Raw genomic sequence first — 18,954 nt, 5'->3', positions numbered from 1 at the left:
ATTATAGCATAACAACTATCTTTACAAACATTTACATTGTATTGGTTAATAAGTAATGTGGAGATGATTTGTAAGTATATCAGAGTATATGCTTAGGTTATATGCAAATACCATGCTCTTTTACATTAAGAACGTATTTGTGGGTACCAAAATCTGTGGGTCCTGGAACCAATTCCTTAGGACATAGAGGGAAAACTGTATGGCGGGCTTTATCTAAATTAAGAATGTCTGTTTTCAAAAGTCGGTGTGAGGAGATTGAAAAGACAGGCCCCAGATTGGAAGAAATGTGTACATCATATATCTTACTTGTGTCTAAAATATTGTAAAGAACTCTCCAATCTCCATATTGAGAAAAGTAAACAACCTAGTTAAAAAATACTCAATAGATTTGAGCAGATTTCCCTAGAGAAGACTTAAAGATGGCAAATAAATAGATTAAAAAAAAGATATTGAGCAGCATTGGTTGTTAGGAAAATACAAGTTGAAACCACAATGAGACACTACTAAACATCTATTAGAATGTCTAAAGTTGAAAAGGCTGCATTGTTGGCAGTGAAGCATGCATCTGGAACTTTCATACACTGCACATAAAATGTAAAATGGTACAACCTAGGAATTAGTTGGCATTTTCTTAAAAATTTAAACATACACCTACCATATGAGCCTTATGGTAAGCATATGGTAAGATATGATAGCAGTTTCGTATTTGTAACATTTATTTTTACAGGCGCTTAGAAGTCTTCCTTGTTTTTTCTTCTCCATTGTGTAGATGTTCTGTAGTCTATTCAACCTGTTCACTACTGGTGGACCTTTGACTTGTTTTCCTTCTTTTGTTATTAAAATAATGTCATAATGGAAATCCTCTTGCATATGTCACTTCACATTTTTACCAGTCTCTCTGTGAGTAGATTTCTAGGAGTGAAAAAGCCATGTATTTCAAGGGTGGGTACTCCAGGGTATCACCAGACATTCCATCCTAGGAGATAACACATTGCCTTCAGAGCAGACCATCCAACCTTGGAATATTTCCTGGTCAAACTGATGAGCTGTGTAAATTGCATTTCTCTTAATTAGCAGAGTTGGTGGTTTTCATGTTTAAGGGTCATGTGAATTTTTAATTGTCTCTTTGTAGCATTTTCTCCTTTTCCTTTTTTAGTGAACTAGTGCCAGTTTTTAGGAGTTTGTTATATTAAGAATTAATTCTTTTATCTTTTTTCCAGTTGTAAATATTTTTCTTCTTGTTTACCATTCTGTTTTGGCTTTGCTTAGAGTTTTTCTTTTTTATATTCTTTTGCTTTATAAGCATTTTGAGTTCTTTTTTGTTTATTAGTTTTTGGCACCAGGGATTGAACTCAGGGTCTCTTTAATATTGAGCTGCATCCCCATCCCCATCTTTTTTATTTTGAGACAGGGTCTTGGTAAGTTACTTAGGACCTTGCTAAGATTCTGAGGCTGGCCTTGAACCTGCAATCCTCCTGCCCAAGCCTCTTGAGTTTCTGTAATTGCAGGCCTGCCACTATTCCCAGCTACAAGTGTTTTTTTTTTTTTTAATGAATAGGAATTTGTTACTCTCTTTGAGGACCTACAGGCAGGTGTGGATCTGCTGGGCGACTCATATGCCTGTTTGTTGGCCAGTGTGGCTGGTGCACAGTAGACTCTAGGGACAGCCAAGCATCTCACATTTAGCCCACATGCCTTCTTTTCTCCTGCAGGCTGGTTCAGGCTTGTGCTCAGCACAGGGGCAAAAGCATCTACTCTTCAGGTGGACACCTGATACTCCTGGTGATGCCCTGCTTTCTGCATCCAGACCTGACTTAGGCCAGAGGCTGGTGCAGGCTCCTTGTGCTGTCAGTCAGCTCCACTCCTATGGCACACGGTCATTTTTAAACAGCAGCTTTTTGCTTATTTTTTTGTAATTTTTTTCTTTGCATTTTTTTTCCTTTTTCTTCTGCCCTTCTTCCTTCCTCAGATCTCAGGCACACAGAATTAATTGTTCCCAGCTTTTTTCCTCCTCTTTTTGGTCCTTTGTTTTCCTTACAAACCAGTATTTCACAGAACTGGTGTATTACCTAGCTATTTCGAAGGTGCAGGTCTTCCTGAAAGTGTTGTTTGCATCTATCCCTGAACTTGAAAAGAAGAAGATAGTAGCTCAAAGTTGGGTATCATTCATTTAAAGCTGCTCATGTTTCTTGCCTAACAGTATATATGCTGTGGAGGCAGGTCGGGGAGGCAGCATCCCAGGGGCCCTGAGCTCTCATGTGTTACCAGCACAGGACCCAGTAGACTGCAGCCAGCCAGGGCAGCAGCTGCCAGCTCTTGTTTTACCCAGATGTGCCTAATTGAAAGATCTCTTTTACACCATTCTTGGTTTTATACAAACTGCTGTTTTTATCATTCCCTGCTTTGAGAGAATACTTTTCAGGATTACTTGAGAAACATAAGTTAAAAATAAAAAAACAGAGAAAAATAGCTATTTTCTATCCAGTATTTCCCCTCTCCAAACAGATGCCTTTTTCAACCTCAAGTGTCTCATGTGTCTCAGTGTCATGACAGATCACTTGCCAAAGTCAAAATAATAAGACTCAGAAATTCAGTGTTTATGAAATCAGTTCACTTGAATGTGAATGTGTGATGATGCTGCCAGATAGGTGGGCAGAGATCATTCTTGAGGTGCTGATTTGTATCATGATGCTTTTGCCTGTCAGGTTTCCTGTGAAACGCTAAGGAACAGTGATGTGACTTTTTGCTGGAAAGGTGGGGGATGTGATTAGGGCCACGGAAAGCAACCAGTAGGAGGAGCTGAGACAACAGTGCGGAGATAGTAGCGTCATGAGCTGGGGACTTGGGTCCTGGAAGACACAACAGGATTCATTTGAAACTGAAGAAGGGATTCCCCTGCCTTTGAGCCAGTGGCATCTGAGGTGAGGAAGAGGCAGGAGAAGACATGGAAAGGATTGTAAGCTGTGTAAGAGCAAGACAGATGGGCCAAAGTGGGGGGATGGAGAGACGCCTGCTGCATGGAGGTGTGTTGGGCTGAGGGAGGAGCCAGGGTGCACACCTGAGACTGGGAAAACCTGAGGAGCCTCGGAGTGAGAGTCAGCTGCCCACCAGGCCACTCCTGAACCCAGGAGCACCGCTGGGTGGAGTTGGTGATTTTCTGCAGCAGCATTGTGCTGCCCACAGTTACAACCAGAGGAGATAACAGGGCAGTGCAGTGTATGGGTGGGAATTTGCCAGAGTTCACAGTGAAAGGTGAGAGAGAGCAAGGGGAAGGCACCTTTTGTTGTTGTTTTTTTTTTTTTCTTTGCACTACTAAGGGTAGAACCCATAAAACTACATCCCCAGCCCTTTTTATTTTTTGAGACGGCATCTTGCTAAGTTGCACAGGCTGGTTTTAAACTTGTGATCCTCCAGCCTCAGGCTTCCAAGTGGCTGGGACTGCAGTTTGCACCACATGCCCTGCTAAGGGTGGGAAGGTTTAAGACCAAGGATGAGGACTCCGATGAGAATGTGATAAAAGTCTTGCAGCAGTGGGAAGGTCAGGCTAATGGAAGGTGAGAGCTTGAGTGGGCCGAGTGCTTGTTGGGAGTGGGTGACAAACTCACCCAACAGAGGCCTGCCCAAGGGGCTGGGCATCTTTCTGTGCTAGGAGTCTGGGGAAGGAAGGCAGAGCTGGCGGGGCGCGGCTGCCTTGGTGCCTTCAGATCCCCGGCAGCCTGCGCTCTCGCCATCCTCCTCATCGGGCAGCATTCCCTCCACAACTTCTTTCTTGTCTCATGGTTCTAAGGCAAGCTGTTTCCGTGTTAAATAGCTGTTTGTCTCCCACATCTGTTGTCTCATGTTTATTTGCTTAGCTTCTGACTTCTTCATGTGTATAAATTACTTCTGTTGCGAGTATTTTGCCTTTATCGTGATTTCTGTCTTCAGTATTTTGTCTTTTTTGATGCTATTTCTAATGTATTTATTACTTCTCTAAGAGTGTTATTCTGGTTTTCAGTGTTTTTCATGGCTCTTTAATTTCCTTTTTTTTAATTAAAGCATTTTAGTTATATATAGTAATGTTGGGTTTATTTTGACAGAATTATATGTGCATGGAATTTTATTTCAATCCCCTTTCTCCCCCGTACACTTTCCCTCCCCTTCTCTCCACCCCACTCTCTTTCCACTACTCTACACATCCTCCTTTTGCTCATTTATTTACTTTTGGTTAGTGCTTTCTACATATACATAAAGGTGAAATCCCCTGTGGTATATTCATATATGCATATAACATGATTTTGCTAAGTTTATTCTATACTTCCTTCCCTCTAGCATCCCTCTTCCCTCCCTCTCGGTTCTTGTACACCACTAATCTTCCCTATATCTTTCTGATATCTGATTTTGCCGTAGTCTCCATATGTAAGAGAAAACTTTTGACCCTTGACTTTGTGACTCTGGCTTCTTTCACTTAGTATGGTATTCTCCAGTTCCATTCATTTACCAGCAAATGCCATGATTTCATTCTTCTTTATGACTGTGTTAAGCTCCCATTGTGTATGTAGACAACATTTTCTTGATCCATTTGTCAACTGATAGAAATCTGGGCTGATTCCATAATTTGGCTATTGTGAATTGTGCTGCTAAACATTGAAGTGACTGTATTACCATAGTCTGCTGATTTTAGTTGTTTTGAATAAATACTAAGGAGTGGCATAGCTGGGTCATATGGTGGTTCTATTCCTAGGGTTTTTTTGTTTTGTTTGTTTGTTAATCTTGCTGCTTTCCAGGATGGTTGTACTGATTTGCAGTCCCACCAACAGTGTATGAGTGTACCTTTTCCCCCATCTCCTTGCCAGCATTTATTATTTTTTTGTGTGTTATTGATGATTGCTAATCTGACTGAAGTGAGATGAAATCTTGAGTTTTGATTTGCTTTTCCCTGAATGCTAAAGATGTTGAACATTTTTTCATGTATTTCTTGGCCATTTGTGTTTCTTCTTTTGAGAAAGTTTAGTTTAGTTCTTTTGCTCAGTAAATGACTGGGTTGTTTGTATTTCTTGTGTTAATGTTTTTTTTTTTTTAACTTTTTTCGTAGTTGTAGATGGACAGAATACTTTTATATTATTTATTTATTTTTATGTGGTGCTAAGAATCAAACCCAGTGCCTCACACATGCTAGGCAAGCTGTTTGCCACTGAGCTACAGCCCCCGTCCAAGTTATTTTGAGTTCTTTATATATTCTGGATATTAATCCTTTGTCAGAGGAGCAGTTGGCAACAATTTTTTTTCCCATTCTGAGATTCTCTCTTCACACTCTTAATCATTTTCCATGCTGTGAAAAAGTGTTTTAATTTGATGGCATCCCATTTATTGATTCTTAGTTAAATTTCTTGATCTTTAAGAGTCTGTTGAAGTCAGTGCCTGAACCTGTATCATGGAGTGTTGACTGTATGTTTTCTTCTAGTAGTTGTAATATTTCTGGTCTAATTTTTAAGTCTTTGATTCATTTTGATTTGACTTTTGTGCAGGGTAAGGGAGAGGGACCTAGTTTTATTCTTCTATATTGCTATCCAGTTTGCCAGCACCATTTGTTAAAAATGTTGTCTTTTCTCCAACATATATTGGCACCTTTATGAAGTGTCAGATAGCTATAAGTATGTGGATTTGTCTTTGTCTTTGGTTCCATTGGTCTTTGTGTCTATTTTGATTGCAACACCATGCTGTTTTGGTTACTGTAGCTCTGTAGTATAAATTGAGATCAGGTATTGTCATGCCTCTTGTATCGCTGTTTTTGCTTAGATTGCTTTGGCTATTCTGGGTCTCTTATTCTTCCAAATGAATTTAAAGGTTCCCTACAAAATCAGGAACAAGACAAGGATATACTTTCTCACCACCTCCATTCAAAATAGTTTTTGAAACTGTAGCCAGAGCAAACAAACAAGAGAAGGAAATTAAAGAGATACACATAGAAAAAGAAGAAGTCAAACTATCTGTTTGCTGATGACATGATCTTGTGTCTAGAAGACCCCAAAATCTCCAACAGAAGACTTCTGGACCTGACAAGTAAATTCAGCAAAGTAGCTAGATACAAGATGAGCACTTCTAAGTCAATAGCTTTTCTAAACTTCAACAGTGATTCTGTTGAGAAAGAAATTAGGAAATCATTCCTTTCCTAATAACCTCAGAAAAAAATTTGAGGAATTAACCTTGCTGTGGCCCTCTCATCTCTCTCCGAGCCACAGCCATTAATTAAGGAGATACCATATGAGAGGCAATGGAGGATGAATAAAAGAGTCTAAGAGACACACAGGGAGAGAAAACGGTGGAGCCGGTGGGCACTGCTCTCTGCTAGAGATGTAGTGACCCTAAACTAGCTCAGCGCATTTATTATATAAGTTTTGTAAAAAGCTTATCTGTGGGTAAATAGGCTATATGAAGGATCTCTCATCTCTGGGACTTGGTGCCTGAGCTCAAGGACTCAACTGCTAACTGCTCTGTGCCTTTGCATGTAACTTGCTCAGGCCAGCATCACTGTAACAACTGGGCTGGTTCCCCGCACAGCACAGCCATGATTCAATTCACCACTCTCCACATAACCTAACCAAGAGGGTAAAGATCTCTAAAAGGAAAATTATAGAGCACTGAAGATAAAACTGAAGAGGGCCCCATAAGATGGGAAAGACCGCTCCATGTCCTTGGGTAGGCAGAATTGATATTGTCAGAAGGGCCATACTACCAAATGCAGTATACACAGTCAATGCAGTCCCCATCAAAATGCCAATGACGTTCTTCACAGAACTAGAAAAAGCAGCCCTTAAATTAGGAACTCTTCACTTCATCCTCATGGAATGTTTTGTTGAGGATGCTCTGTAATGTAGGCTTTCTAGTTGAGAATTCTTTTCATTTTTGTTTATCATGGAAGGTTTTTATCATTTCTCTTCGATACCATGGAATTTCATCTTCAAATCTGAAACTTAATTTTGCTGGATATAAAATTCTTGGTTGGCATCCATGTTCTTTCAGAGCTTGAAGTATATTATTTCAGGACCTCCTAGCTGTGAGGGTCTGGGCTGAGATCTGAATTGTTTTCCCCCTCTATGTAATTTGATTTTTTTCCCCTCTCACAGCCTTTAAGATTTTTATCTTTATTCTTTGTGTTAGTCATTCTCATTATAATGTGTCTTTGTGTGGGCATGCTCTAATTTTGTACATTTGGGGTTCTATAAGCCTCTTGTATTTGATTTACAATGTTGTTTGGTTTACAATGTTGAGGTATGTTCCTACTGTTCCTAGTTTTTCTAGTGTTTTGAACATGAAGTTGTGCTTTATTTTGTCAAATGCTTTTTATGCATCTATTGAGATGATTGTGTGATTCCTGTTTTGATCTATTAATTTGATGAATTTTGTTCATTGATTTTCGTATCCTTATGAGGAATCCTCAAATAGAACAGTTGTGACAGTATACTGTATTGTAATGGAAGTTACATGACTGTGATCTTTCTGTCACAGGACAGGTAGTGTGTGTGTGTGTGTGTGTGTGTGTGTGTGTGTGTGTGTGTGTGTGTGTGTATAACGTGCATACACTAGACAAAGAGATGCTTCACACCCTGGGCAGGACAGAATGGGATAGCATGAGATTTCACAAGACACTCAGAAAAGCAGTTTTGAAATCGTGAAGTAATTATTTCTGAAATTTTCCATTAATATTTTTGGATTTCAGTTGATCATGGATAACTGAAACCCCAGAAAGCAAAAGTAAGGATAAGCTGGGTATCGTGGCACATGCCTGTAATTTCAGTGGCTTGAGATGCTGAGGTAGGAGGATCACCAGTTCAAAGCCAGCCCCAGCAAGTGAGGCACTAACCAATTGAGTAAGAGCTTTGCATAAAAAAGAACAAAACTCAAGACAAATTTTGATCACTATATATAAGAATTACGTTTCCTCACATTCCCAATTATATATGCTTCACTTCTCCCTTAACACACAGCAGGAGGGGACCTAACACTCATATTTGTGCCAATATTCTGTTTATGGAATATATTTATCAACTAAGACACTAGAGATTTCTAAGTTCTCACCAGACCAGTTTTGGAATTCCTGTCTACCAACAGAGCCTTTAGATGTTTTTTTAGTCATGATTCTCCAAATTCTTCCAGTCTTCAACTTTTATCCAATTCTAAAGTCTCATTAATAATTTCTGGCCCTTCAGTATCCGTGTATTTGTTTTATGGCTGATAACATTGGGTGACATTGGTTCTTCTGTCTGTCCCAAATTTTTCTCTTCCTATCTCTTAGAGTAACAAGTCATTTGCTATGGCACTCAGATAATTCTGGTTCATCTCTTTATCTCAAGACCCTTTACTTTGTTAAAAATGCAAAGATAATATTTTCCTTAACAGTGTAATCTATATGGGTTTCAGAATTTGGACATGGAGACTTCACATTGAAAGCCACCATTTCATCCACTCCATGTGAAACATGCCTGTGTGAGAGGACATGGAAGCTGCCTATAGGTTGTTGATAAAGTAAACTGACCACAATGAAAACCTGTACCTAATGGTAAGTTTATGAAAGGCATATGTGGGAGTTTTGTAAACAACAGAAAGATTTCCCAAAGCAATATTTCTGCCATATTCATTGTATCTTTGTAGAATTGCTCATTTAGCTCCTATCTGCATCTCATCTCTTCCAGCCTGCAGCAACAGCTGTCTAACTCCTCCTCCTATTTCCCTATAATACAGGCCTCACACTATACTCACTGTTATGCTTTGAGCACATTTCAAATTTCTGTCTTTATATAACAAAGACATAATGAGATAAACCATGGATATGCTGGAGTTGTAAAAGAATAAATTATATTTATTTATTTAATAACACTTAAATAGTGCTTGCTATATACTGAATTAGGTTAAGAACTTCTAAATATTAATAATACTAACTTGACCCTCAAAAATTATCTTCATTTCACATATGAGTTGTTCTGTGCATTGAGATAGGGTGGGTTTAGTGTCCTGTGCAAAGTTGCAAACTCAGTAATGGTATTAAAGTAATGGAGAGGCAAGTTCAAAGATCAAAAACATGGAGGTCAAATATCAACTATTAGTTGTAAAATATCAGAGGATAGATATAGATGTAACATTCACATTAGAGTAATATTAACCAGTGAGATTATGGGCTTCTTAATAGTCCAGAAGGGATCCTCTGTTCAGGAAAGGTGCTTAGAAAATAAGCCACAGACTAAGTCATTTTTGTCTCGGGTCTCCTCAAATCCTTCATCAGTGAGCCTCTCTTACTCTTCTGGACCCAACTGAAAAAAGGTGGACAGGAGGCTGAAATATAACCTTATCTCTCCATATGGGAGCATGTGAAGTAAAGAGCACCTTTTCCCACCTCACTCTTTCCCTTTGCTTTTGTTGCAAATTTTCATCACTGCCCTGAAATGCATTCTCATATACTCAGATTAGATTCCTGAAAGTTTTAGTGGCATGGTATTATTTTTATTTTGAAAGGAAAAGCTTATTGATAAAAGATTGTTGTTTTCAATTTTAAAATTTATATAACATGAAAAGACCTGCTTTCTTATATTTTCTTATACTGTTATCTTACTGATTGTTTTTATTGATCATAATAGTTAAGGGATAAATGAATCTTTATGATTCCTTATTCACAGCTCTGAACTTCATGAGGAAACTTCATGAATTCATTATTTTTGTTTTAGATTACTTATCTTACAATGTTATTATGAATAAACATATTTTAGATAGAACAAACACCAAATTCATTTATAATATATTTTATATAATATATTTAACAATTTTACATATAATTATAAAATATATTAATATAGGGCCTAAAAAAGACAAAAAAAAAGGAAAATTCTCACTATGAGGCAAAGAGGAAAGAATTGTAAAGATGTGAGAACTTTGTTGCACATAGTTTCAGAACAACTCAAACAATGAACTGTTGAACCCAGATTCTGAAGAGTTTTTTAAGACATATCTATGCTAAAATGGCTGTTATTCAATACATACTTGTTGAATGAATGGCTAACAAATAATAATAAATTACTTTTGAAACAGTCATGACTTCCTACTGGAATGGCTTTTCCTGACCTTCCATACTTATCCCTCAGGTCTCACCTTGAATGTCACCTTATCTGGAAAATATTCTTGGCATTATACTCCTGTATAAAAATGGGACAGAGACAAAGGAAGTACTGTGTTCCTAGATCTACCATAAAGGGATGGCCTCTGTTCCTAGTTCTCTATTATATATAAACAACCCTCTGTAATTAGCTCTACACAAAATTTAGCATAATTTCACCTAAGTAAGGTCTAATGCAGTTTTAAATCTTCAGTAGATATTTTTAAATGCACATTAACATTTGATTTATATTGTTAAAATCAACATACTAATGTTGCTACTTTTAATTTCCCACAGTTTAGAAAATACTTTTATTTAAGATTGTGGGTTTAAAAGTTCTGTGGTTAAATGAGTTATTTATTTTCAGCTTTATGGGATGCTTTTTATGAAAGTAATTTGCCCTTGTGTTCTTGGCCACAGTTCTCTTTCTCCCTGTTAATACAGCAATTGCCATCAGCTGCTTCCCCAAAGCTAAAGATGTCATAAAAGGTTTTTGAAATTTAAAATGTATGGAAATTGAAAGTTAATGTTATATACGAAAAAGTAAATTTGTTATGTGGGCAAAATGTTTCTTTAGATGTGGGGCTTCCATAAAAACCTGTGTTAATAATTGTGCAGATACACAAATAATCTCATTTTTTCATTTCTATAAAAAAAGCTGGGCTGGAATGAGATGAACATCACCACCCTAAGTGCATGTATGAAAAAGACATGAATAGTGTGAATATATTTATATGCAAGCAGAGAGATGAAAAATTGTGCTGTACATATGTAATATCAATTATAATGCATTCTGTTGTCATATATAACAGATAAGAATAAAAAATTAAAAAGCTGAAGGGATTTTGATATACTATCACCATTAAGATCATTTAAAGCAAATTTCATTAGTTTTATATTTATTTGTTATTCAAATAAAAATGTTAATCAGAAAAACTTTTAATTCATTAATACTGTTATTGGAATTTAAAATTGATAGAGGTCTAGGGGCTTGAAAAATTAATCCTGAATTTAGTGCCATGATACTCTCTTCTTTGGAGGGAGTTTTTCATAGCACTTCAGTGACTTCTAGGCCAACATATTTATTTTTATATTTGGATAAGGCCTAGATAATATATTTACCCAAGACGATTCAGCCACCAGTGGCTGTGCTTCCTCATGCACATTGGAAAATAGGAAAGAATGTCTAAAGTTCACACTGAAGGAGATCCATCCAAGGGAGCCCATGCTCCTCACAGCAACACCCATTTCAACTACCAAAGCTTAGAGGCTAGCTCTCAAGAAACTATTAGGCCAGCACACCTTCATGTTTGTGGAAGGTTTGCCCTCTACCCTAGTTTAGCACTCTTCTCCACCTCCTTCATCATGGTGAGCTCCAGAGCATTACCCATCCCAGATATGCCATTGAAGATATCCTCCTCCTTCTAGCTATAATTGTCTAATTTTTGATAATGACAATTTTATGTCATTATTTGCAATGGCTTTTGAAAGTATTTTTGTGTTATCACCTGGTTCACATGCACATTTTATGAATATTCAAATTTTATGGTCTATGTATTCTCTAACATTAACTCTATTAAATATTGACTACTAATCCTAATATTATGTTAAAATTAAGTCTAATATAATGGGGAATACAGTTAGATCATATGAGGTTTTATGTATCATTTGTCTTTCCCTTTCCATTATCAATGGTATAGTTATATAACTAGTCACATATTCATTATAATATGTATCCATGTGTCCTCAAATTTAAGAAATGCATAATATCATGACTCTCATAATATCATGAAATGAATGTATATATATATATATATATACACACATATTCATATATTCATATATGAATATATTCATATATATTATCACATGAACATTCTTATGAGTACTCTAATGTTGGAAGATACAAATTCCCTTATCAGAACACAAACCATAAAAGTTGGCTGAACTGAAAATTAACCTAATGTGATAACCATATTTAAACTATTTTTTACATAAGAGCATGTAGTATAAAATCAATATTTATGTGGAATTTGAATGATGTATACTCAATTATCAAAGGCATATTTCATATCTATTATTATATACTCATGTATATGATATATGTACAGTCTACAAATCTGAGTAACATTATACACTAACCTGAGTTATTACATGTACATTTAAATGGATTTTCATGCAAATTTTTAATAGTTCAATTTCAGGAATATTCATGTTTCCTGATATTCTTATTCATTCCTTTATGCTTTCAGTAACCTTTATATATTAAATACTAACCTTAATATTACCACTGTAACTATACCTAATTTAGCACAAATCCATATATATTCATATGAGATGTGATGTGTATTTTGACTTATAATTTTAATTATGAATGGTTAAATTAGTATATATTCATCATATGATATATCCATTCATTCCAAGTCCAAAACTTTGTATTCATATGATTCACTTTAAATCATTTCTAGTTTTAATACACATCTAGTCACCCATATTTTCCTACTCTATTTGACATGAATATTCTTATAATTATACATGGTTTTCAAAATATATATTTATTTTCTTTTTCAAAAATATTTTATTTGTTTATTTTTACGTGGTGCTGAGGATCAAACCAGGGCCTCACACATGCTAGGCAAACACTCTACCACCAAACCACAACCACAACCCTACATATTCATTTTCTACAAAAAATTCAAACTCAATATGTAATAGTAACCCTGATATTACCACTATACCTATACATAGTTTGAATTAATTAATTTTCATGAATATCAGATTCCATATATATTTTAAAATGTAATTTCATTCATCCATGTTGAATTTCCATCAAATATTTTATATATTCATTATATGATATATTTATGCATCATCTAGTTAAAAATTGGTATTCATAGAACTCACAGTACACTTTTTTCTATCTAAAAACACTAATTTATAGGATTTCAAAACATTTTCACATGTATAGTAGAATAAATACTCATGTTACCTAATGCACACATTTATTTAATAATAGTAAATTACTGACACAATATTCAAAACTAACCCTGAACTGATGTTTATACCAAAACCTAATCTTAAATAAAAGCATGTATGGCTATAAACATACATGGTTATGTTCATAAATATATTGAAATTTCAATGATATTTTTGCATATATATTTTGTGTATTTGTAATATTATATATATTTCGCTATTCCCAATTTAAAAACATTCATGATCATATAACTCACATGATACTTTTCCCTATCTCAGAACTTAAAGATGTATATCTGTTCTCAAACATATTTTCTCCTGTACATCCTTTTGAGTCCTGTATGCTGACATTCACATTCAGAATCTAACACAAACCCTACTTAAAACGAAAATCAATACTAATCTTAAACTCATTCTTCTTCCTAAATCTACATTTGAAACCTACAAACTGAATGTTTCAGTGGATTTTGACATGCACATTGAGTACACTTTCATATATTATCATATATTGACTTCTATGGGACATCCATGCAGCCCCTAACTTAAAAAATAAGTGTCTAAATTACATACCTAATGCCCTTCTATGTTTCAGATCTTACATATTTTTATGTTTTCATACATATTTTCACCTATACATTCTTATGAATATCATGTTTCCCCATACCAATATTCTTCCTAACCCAAACAAAAATGGCATGTTAATCCTAACCTTACTCCCTTACCTAAATCTAATTTCATGAATAGAGTTGTTTTTCCAGTACTGGTATGTAGGGGACTATACACCTGCTGAGAGCCTCAAAGGTAGATGCCAGAATGATCCCTGGGGAATATTAAGGTTGCTCTGTAGGCTCTGAGATGCCCAATGTCATCTTCCAGGACAAAAAAAAAAAAAAAAACATGGTCAGAATGAAGGGATGTGTCTGAAGCAATCCAGAAAAGATGGACAAAACCAGGCCTGTCAGAATACTTGATGCCAGGTGCATTGGTATAACTGTCAACTTGTGAAAATGCCATAGGAAGATGGGTGCAGCCTCCATCCCATGAGGCTCTTGGAAACACCTGGTAGGAGACAGTGGTTGCCAAGGAAGTGACCTCACTTCACTTCTTTGAAGGTAGTGACCCCACCCAACTTCATTGTTGATGGAACTCTCTGAACTTGGAATCCAGGTAGCTAGGCACCCAGAGCCACACACAGTCCCAGTCTGCTTACATGTTTGGACTCAACAAGTGAAGAGTTATACTTTCTTGATATCTACTGATCTGTGGATTGGCAAATTCCAGAAAAGCACCAGGAAGGGCCCTTTCCTGAGAATGAAAGTACTTGATCATCACTGGGTCATGGCAACTTCATTGCGTTTGCCCAAGGAGACCAGAGGTGAGACAGGACAGGCCATTGAAGGTGATCATAGTTTAACCCACCATCAGATGACATTTTGGATAGATGCAGAAGTTCAGGGGTATGTCTTGGTTTGTTTTTGTAAATATGTTTGAATTTGTGGTTTTTGTCTCATATTCCCTGAGAATATGGAGGGAAAAATAATTTATTTGGTATTTAATTGACTGTATAGTGGTGAGTCATTTTGCTGAAGGCTATTGTTTCTATGTTGATATGCCCTATGAATCTGTCATCCTAGGGAGAAGGAAAAAGTGCATCAGTATATATGTTTTGTGTAGTGAAAACATTTCCAGCACTCCTCCTGGCAAGTGTATGAATGAACTGCTGCTTGCCTTGCAGATGGGAAACACCTAATATAGTCTTTAGATCCTCTATTCCTCCTGAAATCTGGCTGCTACCCAGAAAGTCTTCATAAAAGATGTGTACCACCTCCAAACCTTCTGAAATGACTTGGTGAAAGGAGTGCTAAGCATCACTGTGAAATTTAGAAATCACTGACAGGTAAGGTTTTCAGGGGAGAATTCTGCCTGGATAGATGGCAATCCAAGTTGGGCAAGTAGTAGAAGTAATTACCGGAGTCTTGGTCCTGTTTAAAACTCTTTTCAGGGTTTGTTCTTCCATATTGTTCTGTTCCCATAAATGTAAGGAAATTCTTTCCCTCACGACTCTCATTTGTAAAGCCTCAGGAAAAGCAATTTCAAAATCTGGATGGAGGGCTTGCATCTGTCTCTCAGTGTGAAAGCATTCTATCTAGATATGTCCAGTGACACCCAGTGGATAACTGAAACAGCTGATAGTTCTGAACCCTGTATAAATAATAGTTCATCAGTATCTATGAGGTATTAATATTTATATATATCTATAATATATATTTATATAAAGTATCCCTTATATAAATGTAAATCCCTTATATAAAATATATTTATATTTATATAAGGTATCCCTTATATAAATAATACCTAGTATTTATATATAATGCACATACTCCTGTACATTTCAAATCATCTCTAATTATGTATAATACCTCATACAATATACACATTATGTAAATTGTTATGCTGTATTGTTTATGGGATAATGACAAGAAAAACTGTACTGTATATGAGAAAGGAATTTTTAAATATTATTGATTCATAGTTGATTGAATCCATGGATGTGGAATGCACAGATACTAAGAGGTTGAACCATATAGAAGTTGTACCATATAGGAGTTGAAATATATTTCTTCTTTTTAAAAAAATCAGCCGTAGATGGACACAATAATTGTATTTGTTTGTTTGTTTGTTTATTTATTTATTTATATGGTTCTTAGGATTGAACCAAGTGCCTCACACATGCTAGGCCAGTGTTTTACCACTGTGCTACAACTTCAGCCCTGTAGTATATGTTTTCATATCCACACAAACCCATGAAAAAATTTAATTTATAAATTAGGTGTGGCAGGAGACTAATATTAACTCATAATAAAATAGAACAATTATGCTAAATGAAATAAGCCAGTCCCAAATTATCAAAGTGAAATAATTTCTCTGATTTGCAGAGGCTATTCTAAAATGCATCAGGAAGTAAAAGGAAGAAAGAAATAAAAAATGAGAAAGTGAATTTTATTAAAATAACAGAAATATCAGTAGAGAAGTTGAAGGAGATTGAGGTGGAGAAAGAAGGAAAAGGAAAACAGTGTATAAATCTTACTGTACATTTTTGGTACATATAGGAATATATGACAGTGAATCCCAAAATCAAGTATATCTGCAAGACACAAATTTAAAACAACAATAACAACAAAACTATAAATAAACTGCAGGAACACCAGTGGAGTAGTTGGAGGGGTGCAGGGGGAGGGAGGAGGGGGGAATGGAGAAATGCTAGGGACTGAATTAGAACAAATTATATTCCATGCTTTTGTGATTATGTAAAAATATATCTTAATGTTATATATGGCTAAAAATCAAAAATAAAAAGAACAATCTCTTAAAAATAAAACAGAACAATTATAACAGTATACTGTGACAAAATTGATAACATTACTATGCTTGTGCTTTAGGGAGATTATTAAGTGAAATAAGGATTACTTGAATACAAGCACTATAATTCCTCAATAGCTTATCTGATAACTAAGATGGTTATTGGGCAGGTAAAATATACAGTGTGGAAACTCTAGACAAAGTGATGAATCACATTCCAAGTGGAATGGGATAGGATGGTGCAAGATTTCATCATGATTCAGAATAGCTTGATTTAAAATTTATAAACATTTACTTCTAGAATTTTCTGTTTTATAATTTTGGATCTCCATTGACTATGGTAGCTGAAACTGCTGAAAATGGAACTGTGGACAAAGAATGGTTACTGTAAATATGAACGGGAATATGGTTTCACAAAGTAATTTAGGCCCTTAATTAATATGCATGCTTTTTAAAGGAATATGACCAGACAACAAAGTTTTCCTCTGTCTTCTTGTCCATGTTGTCTGATATTTCAACAATTTTACTTTCCATAGCACTTCATTTTCCTTCTATTATTCCCTTCAGATTGAAATGAATGGAAAAAGTGATCCCCTTTTCTTTTTCCTATAAGCTCTACATCTGAATTGGACTTTAGTTTCTGTGCCTGTCATTGTTGATTAGTTATGACAATTTAAATGCAGGACTTCAGTCCATCCTGAAAGGTTTGCCAACTTTAGACAGTGGCTAATCTCAGATAAAATTTAATAACACCATTACAATTTAACTACTTTAAAAATATAAGCATATTTCATTCAGTCATTGTTTTCTTCCTAATTTTTAATAATGTAAAATTCAACTCAGGTATTTTTGTATGATGGTATTCTCTTAAGAATAGTATAATCTTACAGGGATGGGGTTGTAGCTCAGTGGTAGAGTGCTCACCTAGCATATGTGGGGCCCTGGGTTGGATCCTCAGCATCACATAAAAATAAATATAAATAAAGGTATTGTGTCCAACTATAAGTAAAAAATAAGTGTTTTTAAAAAAGAATAGTATAATCTTAACATTTCCTCTTCTAGCAAAAATTTAAACAGTAAATTTAAAAAGTAAATTGTAAGTACATGGCTATTACTTTTATTTTTTATTAATGCATTATAATTATACATGATATAAGGGTTGATTTTTACATAATTTTACAAGCATAGATTATAATTTGTTTCAATTTAGTCCCTAGTACTTCCCCCTTCTCCTCTTCCCTTCCCATTTCCTTTCCTCTACTCTACAGTAGGTCTCTCTTCCTATTTATTTATAGATTTTTTTTTAATTTAGAAAATACATATAAGAAATACAATACAAATTATACAAAATCTAAACAGTGAAGAATATCTTAATATTACAATTAACATTTTTATCTATATTTATATAAAATGCTTCTGTATAAAGTTGTTTTTACAAAAAAACCACAAAAACTTATATTATACATATTATTTTGTATTTGGATTTTTTGTGTAATATCTGTCTGAGTCCTCATTTCACTTAGGTACCATTCTATGTGATAATATAGGAAGTGTGTTTATAAAATATTACAAACACTGTCTGGAACATAATAAGCAATCAAATGTCATTTGTTCTTTGTAATCACCTTATCATAAATGTGAAATTTGTGTTGCTGTTTTCCTATTTGTAAAACTTTACTTTGAAACAATCTCAAATATACAAAAAATGTAAGATTAGAACACAGAGTATTTCTTTTGCTTAAGTCATTTTGAATAAGTTGATAATACAGTGCCTTTCAGCCTAAAATTCTCTAGTACCTATAAATGAGAACATTTTCCTTAGATTACATGAATTCACCCATCAAATTCAGGAAATTAACATTAATACATCACTAAACTCTGATCAAAGCTCATTTCATATTTTTTCCCAATTATCCCCAATGTATTCTTGACAACAAAAAGTTCCAGTTTAGAATCCTGTATTACATTTAATTGCAATGTCTCTTTATTATCTTCCATTTGAGACACTTCCCAATATTTCCTTAACTTTCATGACCTTGACACTTTTGAAAGCTGTGGGCCATTATTTCGTAGAATGTCTCTTCACTTTCTGTTAGTCTTTTGTTGTTGTTGTTGTTTTATTGGAGATTGAACCCAGGGCCTTGTGCATGTGAGGCAAGCACTCTATCAACTGAGCTATATGCCCAGCACTTCTGTTAGTCTTAATGGTCCATCATGATCATATTTGGATTTTGTTTCTTCAGGAATTGCACAGGTTATCTGATCTTTTCTATGCATCCTATCAGTTGGCACCTGATTTTAATTTGTCTCATACTGACAAAAACTTGATTATGGTGGTATTGGTCAGATTTCTCTAATGCTATTTTTTTCTTCTCTTTCTAGTTAGCATTATTTATGGGTCAATGAGGAGTATTTTTGGAACATTCCTCATCAAACTTTCAATATTTCATGTAATTATTTCTATGAGTATGGAGTCAGCCTCATTCAAAGATTTA

The 18,954-nt window shown here is 35.1% G+C and overlaps 1 long non-coding RNA gene across 2 annotated transcripts in view; it reads left to right on the top strand.

Annotated features, from left to right (window-relative positions):
- LOC144370204 (uncharacterized) overlaps positions 1-15,019 on the top strand; it is a 40,204-nt gene extending 25,185 nt beyond the window's left edge. The window contains exons 1-3 of one of the 2 annotated variants that reach the window (XR_013430100.1): positions 2,783-2,921; positions 8,401-8,539; positions 14,835-15,019. This is a non-coding gene — a long non-coding RNA (uncharacterized LOC144370204). Of the gene's footprint in view, positions 1-2,782; positions 2,922-8,400; positions 8,540-14,834 lie in introns of those variants that run through there. The other variant, XR_013430101.1, reaches the window with a different exon arrangement.
- Positions 15,020-18,954: the final 3,935 nt, after the last annotated feature.

This window comes from Ictidomys tridecemlineatus, chromosome 13 (assembly GCF_052094955.1).
Source record: "Ictidomys tridecemlineatus isolate mIctTri1 chromosome 13, mIctTri1.hap1, whole genome shotgun sequence".
Classification (NCBI taxonomy): Eukaryota; Metazoa; Chordata; class Mammalia; order Rodentia; family Sciuridae; genus Ictidomys; species Ictidomys tridecemlineatus.
This window is presented reverse-complemented; position numbering and strand designations above follow the sequence as displayed.